At 44.5% G+C, this 12,709-nt stretch overlaps 1 pseudogene; it reads right to left on the bottom strand.

The window, feature by feature from the left end:
- Positions 1-1,384: 1,384 nt before the first annotated feature.
- LOC116074140 lies at positions 1,385-1,499 on the bottom strand (annotated as a pseudogene).
- Between the last annotated feature and the right edge of the window lie 11,210 nt (positions 1,500-12,709).

Genomic DNA, 12,709 nt, shown 5'->3' with positions numbered 1-12,709 from the left:
TGCAGTTCACTGATGGGGTAGATTTGGGGGTGGGCCAATTTAAAGCCCTGGATCTGGGTATGAGAGATATCTGAGCTGGTCAGTCCACCAGCTCTTCCATTTTCATGCCATTAGGGCTGGCTCACTGGCACCCTCATCAACCAGGGACAGATCCACCCTGATGCCCAGGTGAGGTGTGAGGAGGACCGGCTATCTCCTATCTCCTGTTCTGCAGCAGGAGAAGGTGAGGGCTTGTTCTCCCCTCTGCAAGATAGCAAGGGTCTAGGGTGGGGGAGGGCATCTCTCATGCTCATACTGCCACACAGCGGAAAAGTTACAAGGGCAGCTCTCACACGCTCAGACTCTTAAGGCATCTCACTCAGGCCTCTGGCCTCTGGGTTAGCTCTACTGTGCTGCCCAAGTTGGTCTGCAGGGCCTGTTTTCCCGAGTGCTGTAACAAGTGAAAGGCAGGGACAGCTCTCCTGCTCTCATGACACTGTCGGGGCTTACTCTTCCACCCACCAATGGTGGCAAGGGCCAAAGGGAGGGGAGAGATCTCTCCATTGCTGATGCCACTGCACAACAGACAAGAGGCACATCTTGCTCTTCCATACCCGTGCCATCAGGCCAGCTCACCCACAACCCCCACATTCAGGGTCAGGTGATGTGTAGGACTTGCTTTCCTGAGTCTTCAGCTGGTGAGGGGTAGGGCCAGTTCTCCTACTTTTAGGACCCCAAGGCCATGTCTCCCACTGGCCTCAGGTGGTGAGGAGTGAGAGGGAAGGAAGGTATCTCTCCCTTGTTCATGCCATTGGTAGGACCAGCTTCCCCACATTTGTATCCTCAGGCAGCTGATCCACAATACCCACAATGGGAGTGAGTATTGTACCTGGTTAGGAACAGTGTCAGCTCTCCTGCTATCGTACCTCTAGGCCCAGCTCTCCCATGATGTCCAGGTGAGGGGTGGAGCCAGTTCTGCACAGCCCTCAGATATCAACATGTCCTAGGGTGGCAGCCCAGACCAGGGACTTTTGCCTAACATATGGTGGCAACAGACCCAGATGTGGCCCCATAGTGGCATAGGCCAGGATAGGCTACACCCACCATGGTCCAAAGAAGCATCACATCAGGCTGTTTTTCACTACCCTCTAGTCTCCAATTCTGCCTTTCTTCACTGTGCTCTCACCCTTCTGTTTCTGTTTCTCTTCCATTTCTCCACCACTTACTTGCTCCTCTTAGTGGCACCTGTGTTTTTGAACATCTGAGGCTATCTCAGGACTGTTTATGCCCTTCTCAAGTGTTATGGCACCAGACAGTGGTGATCTCTGGTGAAGTTAGCCTTCCAATGCCTGTACAATGAGTGCAGGACTCATGGTCTTTTCATACTCTCTTTTTACAGGGAATATTTGTTACTAATCGTACAGATGTTCATAGGTCACAACACTGAACCTCTCTCATCTCTGTCACCTACAGAAACATGTAGACACAACAGCCAAACCTGAAATGCCACTAGGGGCAGGTTAAAGATATTTTTGAAGTTGTCACTGCTATAAATTTAAGAGGGCGTGTTCTTCTTTTCATTTGTAGGTGAGAGGTTGTTGGTAAGAAGAACTCAGCCGGACCCCAAGGGTGTCTGCCACTGGGAGGTATTCCAACAGACTCCTTGCACGCTCAGCCATAGCCCATGTGGTCTCTGACACCAAAATCTGGGAGTCGTCTCTGGAAGTGTCCCCACAATAGTGCTGCCCTTCCTCACCTCCATGTTGATGATGGTCTCAGTTTCTTTATTGAGTCCTTCATTTTTCAGCTCAACAGTGGTGTCTATCAAATGCACACCCAAGACGTTGGCCTCCTCCTCCTCATTTCCCATTAAAAATAAAAGTCCATGCATTCATTTAATACTGTGAAATGAGGGTTTATTCACAGAATCGAGCTGTGTAGTCCAGGAGCCTTAATGAAGAGACTATTGTAAGGTGGATATGAGTGAACTCACTAGGAGTGAAGCAGGAGCTGTCTGTATCTGAAAGGACGGTGTCCTGGAAGCATTCTGAGTTGTAGTTAAGCCATGTTGCAGGTCTGTGGCTGCAAATTTGTCAGGATTTTCTCCTTAGCATTCACAAAAGAGACCTTCATTAAAATTGTGACATATTTTAATTATGGAACAGCTATAAAACAGAAAGGAATTGTGAAGAAGCCCCTATTAACATCATCAGACTATGGGGGGGGAGACAGAGACAGAGACAGACAGAGACAGACAGAGAGAGTGTGTATATGTGTATGTACTTGTGCATCCATTAACATGCACTTAGAAAATAAGATACTGTGTTGTGGGAACTAATAAAAAAAAAAATGAATCCATCCCACAAATTCCCTTTCCTGCCAGAACACATTCTTGTGCTGGTACCGTCCGGCATCATCATGTCCCGGTGGGCTCTTTTTATTTTCTCCCAGCTTTCAACAACATTTCGATCACATGCAATGCCTTACACACCCCCACAATCATTCATCTAGCTATGGCCAAAGACCCTGTAAGTAATGCATGACTCTTAAGGCTTTAATATCCAATCAGGTTTATATAATAATAAGATCACAATTACAAGATACCAATACAATAATTTCAGAACCAAATAGTAAAGACAATATTCTAACCCAACTAATCTATTTTGTAAAAACTTTAGCCTGATTATAATCACACAGGGTCTGACTCGTCCTCATCGTCTGTCTCCATGATGAAGAAATTTCTCCTTTTCCTGCTTTCTGCCATTTTTCCTCCTCACACTCTATCTCCACCTCTCTATTCCTGTCCAATCACAGGCCTGTCACTGCCCTAATGTGATTGGACAGAGAAAATGCTGCAACAATTCTGCTATTTATCATATAACACAATATGGAGTTCTACTTCTCATAATCTTGACCCTTCACTTTCTGTTAAACCAGGTTTCCTAGGTGGCCACTGGTCCTACTTCTCTTGGTACTTTCCAAATCCAGTGGTGACTCATAATCACTGGTAGATAAATCATTCTACCTCCATGGTGATTCAGATGATGTCTGTCCAAACTGTGGCCTATCTTTAGAACTGCTAGCAGTCTGGTTAGACTGTATGCAGTGGGAAGTGGTACCAGGCATAGGGCTACCTCAGCACATTGTGATGATGAGGATGAGATCTAGAAAGTGGTCAGGCAGTTGAGGACAGGGACTGCAAAAGTGAACAGTTGTAATCCTTTTCTGAGCTCCGAAACAGGAAGTGACTTTGGTTCTGTCTTGGCTGGAGGCCAGGAGTGTCAGGAAGAAGCTCTGATTCTTTACCTGTTCCTGAATGAGCACCTTCTGCTGAAGACTGGATGTTGGGGTATGAACGAAACTCCAGTACAGATGAGAATCCCTTTTGGTAAACCGATCTGGAATCATGGTGGAAATGTGCTGTATCTCTTCTGATTTCAGGCCCATCTCCTACCCAATTTAAGGGTCTATACTCTTGATGGAGTGATGTTATAGATCCTTCCAGGTTTGAGGATGGATATCAGGGTTCTGCTGAGGCCCATAGAGGGAAAGCTATTTCTTCCTGGTCAAAAGAATGAAATCTATACGGCATTCTGATCTACCCCAATGATATATACATTATATACCATGGTCTCCTCACTTAAGAGTAAATCAGTTGAGCCCACCAATCACCTGGCTAAGAGTCCTGGCAGGAATGTGGTTCACGTAGAACCTCCATTATGTAGCTTTGATAAATGTTTTGCTTTTCCAAATTACTCAGAAAAATGCAATTTTTTTCCAAACTCCAGATATGTTTTTCTGACTCTCAGGTCTTTTTGACTCTAGCTCTGAAGCTGCCTCTCACTTGAACCACATGGGGGTGCTTATAAATGGTACTGTTTCTCTTCTTCTCTGTCTCCCTCTTAATGACAGCTGCAAAATTTGCAGCATGTCTGGCCTGTTGTTTTTCTCTTAAGTTTTAATAAAATTGTCCCCAAGTATGCCTTTAAGTCTGCTTTAAAATTCTTTTATTACTTAGGCTGAGGATCCAAAGAGAAAATTCCCAATTTTGCAATAGCATATGGCAAGCAATATGGAGCTACTGAAGTTTATGGTAACAGTGCCATGGAGGAAGGCAGGAGGGTGTGGCTATGCCATCTTCTATTTCTCACTCTGAGGAGAAATAACTGAGCTGAATCCTCCAACAGTCATGGTAAGGAAGACATGCCCAGGTCAAAATGGGAAGATGCTGCGTCTTTCTTCTAATTCCAAAGAAAGGTGTGTGCGTCTTTCAGTAATCCTCCTAAGATATACTGTACACTTTCTACCTCCTTGTTTGCCTTCTACCTAATAACACTATTTTTTACCCACAGCTGTGCTTTCTCCTTTGAGCTTTCTAGCTTTTCCCAATGGTTGTACTTGCTACATATTCTCTTGCTTGGAACATTTGGCATGCCAGACGCTCCCACTGATTTGGGAGAACATATTTAAGGCTGTGGACAAGCTCACATCATGAAACCTTACACACACCCTGGGGTATAGTGATGCCAGGGATTCTAATATCATGATTTAATGGCACTGACATTTCCTAGTTAGCTGCCCCTAATTCTCTTATAGCTGCCATCTGGCTCATTGATCCATCTTTTGTGGTCCTTAGGCTCCTGTGATTTGTCTTTATTAGGAGTCTTCTGTCTTCTGTGTTCTGTCAAGCTTTCATAAGGCCAGTGCCTTTGACTCCAACATCTCCTCCTCTAACCAATGAGAGCACTGAACTTGCTCTGAGTCATGGTGCCTGGCTGCTGGGCTGTCTCTAGAAGCCCATTTCCTTCCTAGCTTTCTCTCAAGGCTGCCTATAATGAATGGGTGTGGCTATGCCCTTCTGTGTCAGGTCAGTTTGACATTGCATTTTTTATTAGTTATCCCCATCTGGCTGCCCCATGAAAGACCTCATCTCCTGTCTGACATTACCTTTCCAGCTCTGCCCATTTCAACTGGGGCTCAATGACTTCCAGGTTCTAGCCTAGGTCAGAGATTGAAGAGGTCAGCTTAGGAACTTTGAAAAATTCCACCAGACCCCTCCCCTCCTGAAAGATAAAGGTCATAGAGCATATAGGCAACCTCCCCCAATGGAGGGGCTAATTACATTCCTCAGACCATAGCAGGGGTTAGGGGTTGGGGGAACTGACAATTGACCATTGGCCACCTGCGGGTGGGGGAGGCCCAGAGCACATAGACACATTTCCTGACCATTGGCCATCTACAAACAGGGGAAGTCCTTGCCACCTCATTCTCTAAAGACCAATTAGTTTAAAAGTCATACTGTTCTGTTCTGCCAATCACATTGTACCTAATGGCTGCAGCTCTGGAAACTGTATAAAAACTCACCAAATGGGCTGTGCAGACTCATTCTCTCTCTCCTTTGTGTGCAGGGCGACCCCAGCATGTTGGAACAATAAAATTCCTCTTGTGTTTGCATTGGTTCCCAGCTCCACATTGTTCACTCAGGGGGTCTCTGGTAAGTTAAAGCCGTCAGTCTTATAAGATCTTCTTCCCTTTGGATCAGAAGCCTTGATTGTGTTGGAGTCTCTATCTAAATATCAACATTATGCGAGGATCTATACCTTCAACCTTTCTCAGGGGCGCTGTGAGTAGATGGCACACTATTTGACAGACAACACAACTTTTTTTTTATTAGATATTTTCTTTATTTAAATGTCATATGATTTCTCCTTTCCCAGTTTCCCCTCAAAAAAACAAAAACAAAAACAAAAACAAAAAAACAGTAAGAAGAAATTCCTGTTGCCTCCCCCTCCCCCTGCTTGCCACCCTGCCCTCCCCCACTTATTGGTTTTGGCATTCCCCTACAATGGGGCAAAGAACCTTCACAGGGCCAAAGGCCTCTCCTCCCATTGATGACTGACTTTGCAATCCTCTACTCTATACATGCTGCCAGAGCAATCAGTTCCACCATGTGTACTCCTTGGTTGGTGGTTGAGACCCTGGGAGCTCTGAGGGTACTAGTTAGTTCATATTGTTGTTCGTCCTAAGGGGCTGCAAACCCTTCAGCTCCTTTGGTCCTTTCTCTAGCTCCTTCATTGGGGACCCTGTACTCGGTTCAATGGATGGCTGTGAGCCTCTACTTCTGTATTAGTCAGATACTGTCAGAGCCTCTCAGGAGACAGCTATATTGGCTGGATTGTTCTTCCTTCAGTCTCTGCTCTATAGTTAGTCTCTGCAACTCCTTCTGTGGCTATTTTGCTCCCCCTTTTAAGAAGGAATGAAATGTCCACCTTTTGGTCTTCCTTCTTCTTGAGTTTCTTACGGTTTGTGGGTTGTGTATTCCGAACTTCTGGGCTAATAACTACTTATAAAAGAGTGCATACTATGTGAGACAACACAACTTTTGTCTGAACTGGAACTCTCCATGCATAAGGCAAGTGCTGTGTTGAGTGCTTCCACATACCTCAGTTACTTTTACTCTATTATCCTTCTGCTCAGGTGGTAAATTCAGCAAGCACATTTTGCAGATCTCAGTATGAGCTCCAGAAAAGATGAGCTTGCTAAATAGTCAGTGAATGGGGCAATCATGTCCATCTTGGGCTTCAGGAACTCATCTCTTGGCATGGGCAAGGGGGGATTCCTCTGTTCTTTTCTTTCTCTACTCTTCTAAAAGTTGTTATAAAACATTGACTGGTACTTCTCTCTCAGGAAGGCAGTGGGCTCAGACTGGGCCAAGAGCACAGTTAAAATAAGGCTTTAAAATAAGGTTTGGCTGTTAAAATAAGGTTTGGCCTTCCCAGGATGCCTTGCCTTTGTCTCTTAGTCATTTCCTGGTCTGTTTAGCAAGTTCATGACATTAAAATCCTGTAATAAAAGGCTATTGTGCTTCAAACAAAATTGGGCCTGTCATTGCCATGGCTGTCCAGAGTCTTATCTTTTCAATCAAACTTGGTAGCATCACTATCCCTTACCGGTCTCCATTTTACCTTAACAATAGCAGCTAGGTGCTGCTAAAAGCATGACTTGCTGCAGCGCAAGGCCACAGGAGACACTGGGATTGTGCAGGAAGCTCAATTCATTGTTTTAACTTGGGTGGCCTTTACGTCACTGTGGAGTGTAGGGTAGATAGTTATGGGGTATAGGGTAGATAGTTATGGGGTATAAGGCAGAATAGTATGGGGTATAAGGTAGATAATTATGGGGTATAAAGCAGATAGGATGTAGGATAGATAGGTATGGGGTGTATGGTCGATAGTTATGGGGTGTATGGTCGATAGTTATAGGGTATAGTATAAGTAGTTATGAGGGGTAAGGTGGACAGTTATGAGGGGCAGGGCCATTTGCACCTTTAATTCATTCTATTGACCTTTGCATATTGGGCACAGGAAGCACCCACTCTCCTCAAAGCACACTATCCGTAGAACAGAGCTTCTGAAACTTCAGTGGCTCTAGGACCCAACACAGGAATCTTGTTAGTGTGCAAGGTTGATTTCAGTATGAGGGTGCATTTCTAGTAAACTTCCGAGGGAGAGTAGTCAACCTTCTTGGTACATGAACCAAGTTTTCAGTGACTGGGGCTCATCCAGTCACTCTGACCTTTCATTACTTATTCATAGAATTAGGCATGAATCACATTGTCATGAGCTTTACTCATTCCTTCATTTATTCATTCATCCAATAAATATGCAAAAAGGCCCACTATTGTTTAGAAACGAGGACACCACAGGGAAGAAGATGGAAGTCCTTCCTGTAGCTGTAGGGAGTAGATGCTGGCAATTAAATGGATAATTAAGGCACAGTGTGTCAAGCTGGATAAAGAGATGGTAGAAGTAGCTCCCCGGGCTCTTACCAAGCCCTCTACTGCTGAGAGCAGAGCCAGGAGAAGAACAGAGGAATAGGGCCTGATAATCTGCTTACCCTGAAGGCAACTACACAGAAACTGGGGATGAAGCAGGTGAGGTCTCATCCTGCCCTGCACTGGGTCCTCCATATGGGACCTGGGTCTCTGCATGTCAGAGGATGACACAGTGCTATTCCATGACTCCTCACAACTCCTCTCCTATCCTTTGTCTCCTACTCATCATTCTCGGAGTTTCCAGAAACTGTCACTGGAAGTTCCATGGAGGTAGCCAGCCCTTTCAATTTTCAGTGCATTTGAAGCAGTGAGACAAAATAGTCTATATTTTCACTAAAATGCTCATTGGATAATCCCCTTCTGATGATTTGGATCCCTGTATACTTCCCAGCATCAGATCTGGGGACAGTAGGGATTCACTTCCTTAGCCCACCATCCTCTCTCAGACTCTCTCTCTCTCTCTCAGACTCTTTCTCTCTCCCTCTCCCTCTCCCTCTCCTTCTCCCTTTCCCTCCCTTCCTCTTTCTCCCTCCTTCTCTCTCCCTCCCCCTCCATGCCTCCCCCCCTTTCATTCTCCCTGAAACAGCTCTCTAACAGCATGGGGGTTTGTGGTGATCAGAGTTCAGACATGAGAGCACTCTATTCAAAAATGTAAGCAATTTAATTCCTACCAGAAAATCTTGGCAGACAACATTACTGCTTCTGTATTATGTATGAGCCAAACCTGAGAGAGACAAAGCTACCTACCAGTTCTCTAATGCCATTCCGCTGACCATGGCTAGAGTGCCTGCAGGCCCTTTAATGAAAATGTTCAGTGCCCTATCGAATTCAATCCTGGGAGTTCTGTTCCTTGGAAGTTTGTTCGCTGCTCCTGAACTTAGTGAATAGAAGTGAGGGGGCATTTGGACTTTTGCCAGCTCTTCACAGTGGCATTGGGCAGGGGCAGGGGGAGGCAGATTGCTTTAGATGTTCATCAGTCATCATCGAGAGGGCTGAGCACAGATTCCTGTTCCTGTGCTAGAAAGCATTGGCTGAGGAGTTACAGGTTTTGCTTTCTGATGCTAACTATAGTGTTGTTTTCCTTTCTCTTTTCTGGGCTGCCTCTGAAGCTTTGGACCAATGTACTGGCCTGAATCACTTGCTCTTCAGTCAAGACATCTTTGGACAATTGTCTCAAGTGATACTTCCACTAAACGATTCACAACATTGGCATCATCTCCTTTTGTGATCAAGACTTTAGCTCCAGCAATATGCCTGACCTTCTGGTGTTAGCTTGAGGTAAATCTGGCTTTTCTGAAGTCCCCTTTGTCCTGATTACTTTGTAAGCTCTTCTGATCAGTGCCACAAGAACCCACAGGTTTTTCTGATAACTAGAACCAGACTCTAGAATTATTTGCTCTCTTCTTCGGTATCACAGTGCCTTGCTGTCCGTTGTCAACAACTTGTTCTGTAGAGCTCTAGCAGTAAGGAATCCAAAAGACCAAAGCCTCTTCAAGATTTCTATATATTTCCAGGAGACTTATAATTTGTGATACAACCTGGCTCTTGGCTCTTTATTCCACTAAGTGGATTCAGCCTAGGGATGTACTAGTGACTTTTAAAATATCACTCTGATAAAACCATAACCTAAGCAACTTATTGAAGGAAGGGTTTGTTTTCGGGATATAGTTCCAGAGGGATAATAATCCATCATGCTCACAGGAAGAAAGTCTGAAAGCAAGCACTAGGCATGGAAGCAGGAACACCCAAGAGTATATATCTTAAATCACACTCAGAAAACAGAAAACAAACTGTGGGTGGAGAGAGACTCAAAGCTACACTCCTACCACCAGTGACTTGCTTCCTCTAGCCAGGACATACTTCCTAAGCCTCCACAATAACATTCCCTATTGAGGAATACATATTGAAATGTCTGAGAACAAGAGAGGCATCTCCACTACTTCAAGGGACTACCTTTCATGTTGTGCATATCCTCCCCAGTCTGTATCCATAAGCTCAGTCATAAGACCCAGTATCCCCTAACTCACTCACTCATACAAGAGTTCATATTGTGCACTTCTTGTAGATGTGGGATAAAGATAACACAGAAAAGTGCATCTTAGTGGATCATAGTCTTTATAAATCATGTGGTCACCTCCATAATTTGGGTTTCTGGCTCACCTCAGCCCACAGCTGATTCCTAAAACAGGGTCTGAAGAAAGCTGTTAAAACAAAATAATTTCCTTCTTAGCTCCAAATTTATTCAATAAGAATATTTTTGAGAGGTCCAAAAGCTGGGCCAGGATATTTGTGGTTAGGAGCTTTGAGACATGTGCAGTATAGCAGGAGATAACCATGCCAGGAGGTAAGTGCTGGAGAAGTTTTAGGGCTCTGCAGGCTGTAATGGAGGAGTCAGCTCTACCTCTGAAGGCCAAAGCTGTTTCATACAGAGAATATTTTCAGAGTTACTGTTTGATAACACATGTTTAGCAGCCAGTCAAGAAGAAGAGAATCTGCGCACAGAGTATGTGCTAAGGCACAGAGAATCATGCATCCATTTGGGAGATCTTGAGGTTGAGTAGTTGTTTTGTGTTGGATATAAGAAGAGTATGCTAGCAAATGTGAGACAACCTCCCATTACGACTGGTGTTAAGCTATCAAAACAATGGTTTTGTATATAGACCTTGAAAGAACTGTGCATGCCTGGTCTTCAAGAGCTGACAGAAGCCAATTGCATCATTGGTGACTGTAGGGTATCCATGAAGCTGAAGAGTAAGGGTAATGATTTTTCTCTCAGAAATTGACTCCCTAAAGTCATGGACTTTTGTTTTGTGGTTCCCTGTAATATCCTCAGGGCTTTTGATAGTAGTCTAGCAGAGAGGAGACAGTCAATAAATATTTTTTTAATTGGTGAATAAATGGATGGTGTTCTAAAACCTACAGAGTCTTGAGTCTTTTGCCCCCAGGGTGATGGAAGCTGTGCAATATTTCTAAAAGTGTGTGTGTGTGGAGGGATGTAGTGACATTTTAAGATTTATAAAGACTGTTCTGAAAGCAATAACGTAGGGAAATGTGAGGTGAGGTGGCTGTTTGGAAGCTTCTGCAGTAATTGGTAGTTGCTCATAATGTCTGAGTTGAGGAAGATGCATGAGAGGAATAGGCAGGGCTCTTAACAGACTCTGAAGTCATCAAATCTGCATTTCAGAACAACTAGTTTAAAGCATTGTCAATGACTGGGCCTGTGTTTTCTCAATTTGAATTATTTCCTTGTTTTACTTGAATTCTTCCATTGTCTAACCCATGCTTCAGTGACTTTTGCCTCCACCCGACCAAACAAAATGCCTTTTCCCCAATGATTTCTATGGGTTTGGTTGTATCTGCTACTGTGCAGGGCAGGATGACCCTGGTTTGGAGCATGGGGAGATGGCTCATCTCCCTAGATGCACAGAGGATCTTGTTTCCTGGGGAACTTGACTCATGATACTATGAAGAGATGGCTGTGCAGACGTTGTTTGTCAGGTTCTTCTTGAACACTGTTTCTCCTTCGTACCTATAGCTATGCTAGACTTGTCTGTGACACTGCTCCCTGCTCTAGGTCTGTGTATTCAGCTCTTTGGTACTAGGGACCAGGCACCCATTTGTCCATCTGTGCTAATTTTGACAGTGACAAAGTGGTCCTGCTGCTTATTAGGTTGCGAGGGGACTCCCCAAATCTGGATTTAAACCAGGGTTTAAACTTGAGTCTATGGGAACTAAGTCAAGGAAAAAACAGCAACAACAACAACAACAATAACAATAACAACAGTAAAAACCCACGAATGATTGATACTGCCCTCTGATCAGAATTGTCACCTCTAAGGAGGAAGTATTCTTGGCTGGCCCAGGCTTGTGCCCTTCTTCCCACCTCCATTACTGTGAGCATTCTCTCCACACAAACAATAGCTTGCCTTTCTTTAGTGTCTCATCTGCTAGACAAATGTGGACCCTGCTGTTCATGATGGAAGATGCTGCTAAGGGTCATTCTGTATGTCAGTGTAGCTATGTGCCCAGTTCCTGATCTCTGCTCTGTCTTTGGGGGTTCACCCTTTTGTGGAGAGATATCATCCATCATGGGTGAAGAATGCTGACATTTTTCAACTTCATTGTTCCCTCCATTTGCATAAGAGTTCCTGAGGTGAGGATCTGAGACAGTGATCATCCAGATGGTGTAAGGAGCTCTGTGAGGTGGAAAGAGTCTTGTAACCCCATAAACTTCATACCCAGAGGAAGAGGAGCAGAAATCCTAAATGTCCCCTCATATGTTCCTCCAGGTATAACCATGAGAGAGAAAAAAATCCAAACACTTCCCATTCCCAAACACATCTTTCTCCTGATGAGTCCTCACTATGGCGTAAAGGGAACTCTCCTGCATAGTAATGTATCACAGCTCCCACTATGTGTGCAAGCAATGGCAGTTTCTCATGTTATTGAAAATTTTGATTATACAAATGCACCCCTCGCCCATCCAGTTCCTATGTAGGTTCTGGAATACCTCCTTTTCATAAAGTGTTGCTATGGGGTTCAGAGTGTACTCTGAAACCCAGGCTAGAAAGGGCATGACAAGGGCATTGCTGAACAGGACCCCACTTGTTTTATAATTTCTTAAGAGACACTGCTTATTGAAAGAGCCACAGTTCAGTTAATGTCCAGAATAATCTTCTCCTGATTCCAGAGGAAATCAATCCTGGTTGTTTGTGTGGTGACAGGGAAAGAAAGATGACTCCACTTCCCAGCTTTGACTCATGTGGTACATGGGGACTTGTATGTGACTCTGCACTGGGACATGGAAATTACCCCTGACTTGCAATTTTTAGGCTGATAGATTAGCCAGGAGAATTCTCTCTCTCTCTCTCTCTCTCTCTCTCTCTCTCTCTCTCT

This window comes from Mastomys coucha, unplaced genomic scaffold (assembly GCF_008632895.1).
Source record: "Mastomys coucha isolate ucsf_1 unplaced genomic scaffold, UCSF_Mcou_1 pScaffold23, whole genome shotgun sequence".
Lineage (NCBI taxonomy): Eukaryota > Metazoa > Chordata > Mammalia > Rodentia > Muridae > Mastomys > Mastomys coucha.
Note: the sequence above shows the minus strand (reverse complement) of the source record. Positions and strands in the feature narration are given on the sequence as shown.